This window comes from Penaeus monodon, chromosome 26 (assembly GCF_015228065.2).
Source record: "Penaeus monodon isolate SGIC_2016 chromosome 26, NSTDA_Pmon_1, whole genome shotgun sequence".
In the NCBI taxonomy this organism is placed as follows: domain Eukaryota; kingdom Metazoa; phylum Arthropoda; class Malacostraca; order Decapoda; family Penaeidae; genus Penaeus; species Penaeus monodon.
In genome coordinates, this window is record NC_051411.1 from 9,367,465 (window position 1) to 9,369,609 (window position 2,145).

The window sequence follows — 2,145 nt, forward strand, 5'->3', positions numbered from 1 at the left end:
ACGGAATAAAAGTATATGAAACTGAGGAGGAACCACAGCAGTAGCCACAGCAAGCCGGGATCTGGATTTACCTCAGGGCCAAGAGGAGGAAGAGTATGTACAAGCCAACAAGCGGCAAGCTTCAGGATGGTTAGGGGCGGCAAGCATGCACCAAAGAGCAAAAGATTCTGAAGATAAAACTATTAGGATTAACAAATTCGCTTAACCAAACGCTAAAGATTGAAAAGCTTTCTAGTCAATTAATGAAAATTAGGAAAGCAAAATAAATCGTATATGCATATATGCACCGCTATTACAAGTAATACGAAAAGGTAAATTTCTAGTAATAGACACTACGGCGCTCACATACCGCTGAAGAATATATTATATAGCCATACGATATGTATGGATATTTAGTACGCAAATAAAGAAGATGGAAAGGGAAAAAAATAATATATTATCATCAGATTTCTAATTACTATCCGTAACAGAGAATGCATATAATAAATTATATAAGGTATGAAATTATTGTTCGCTCAGATTTATAACTAGAAATATAACAAGATATATTTGATATTCAATGCAAATGTTGCAGTACATATATATGCATGTAGTAATCAAAATTATAATTATAGAAACTGAATATAATAATGATATATAGAGGTGTTGATTTTAGTGTCCAAAAATGACACGGCATATAAAGTATTACTAGCATTGTCCATCAACTATCGTATTTGCATTTACAAAGAATGTAATAGCTGACGGGTATGCCTGTTTCATATGCACTAGATAATAGAACTTCCTGATGACCTCAATGATGGAATGAACGCTTCCTCTAGACCAAGAAATGATAGGTCACGATTAGTGATGATTCGACAAATAAAAAGATAAACATCAGGAAAGTAACAAAATGACTGAATAATAGTGTATATGATAATATAATATTACAAAAAAAAAATATAAAAAAACAAATATTAACAAGATATATAGAAAACTACGCAGCACAACTACAGTAATAATAATAATATATATATATATAATATAATATAATATAATAATAATAATAATAATAATAATAATAATAATAATGATAATAATGAAAATTATAATAATAAAAAAAATAATAATGAAATGTTATAATATATAATAAAACATAATATAACGCACTATAAACTAAAGCAGTCCAACTCAAGTGACCCATGTCGCGAAGCACCTGAGATAGTCTGGCGAAGGAGTCAGGGAAGTATATAGGAGGGGTTGTCCTGTGACTCTGGGACGTGACACGCATCGGACAGTTATAGCCACGTTTAAGGATGAGATCTGAGAAAGAGAAAAAGAGAGAGGATATGGCAAGTGTAAATATAATATATATATAATATAATATATATTATACATTATATATATATACTATTATATGTAAATAATCACAATTTATATACATAATTATAGGAGTATAATATCTATACATATATTTTATATTATTTTAATTAAAATATATATAATAATAATATTATTTTTTTCACACACACACAACAAAAAAACACAATTATATATAAAATTAATTATATATATATATATATATAAAACACAACAAAAATAAAATATATATATATATATATATATATATATATATATATATATATATATATATAGTATATCTGTGTGTGAGTGTATGTTAGATATGCTTTTTTGTCTTTTTTGTTAATGTTTTTGGGATTGTGGTCATTTTGAGTGTTATGTGGGGGTCGTGGTGGTTTCTGTTGCCTCTGCACGTGTGTGTGTTGTGCGTGATATATACTGCCCACCATTATATGTTACTTAATAATTATGATATATATAATATATTATAAAGTAATAGTATACATATGTATATGTAATACTATAAGTACAAGTATAGATGAAAGTTAGTATATCATATTATCTAGATAGAATATGTGCTGGGTGTAGAGAATACATAAGGAAAAAGGGGGGTGGGCGAAGTGTGCGGTGTGACCCCTGCTAATGTGTACGTGTCAACATTTGGTGCTGGAGCTCTGTTTAGCAGTGTCTGCTAACCAGGAAGAATAGGTCTGACGCATGGCGGCGCTCTAGATATTTCAAATGTCAAATTTTGGCTCATGTTTATGTTGTATGTAAAAACGCGAAAGAAAGGAGATATTTATGATA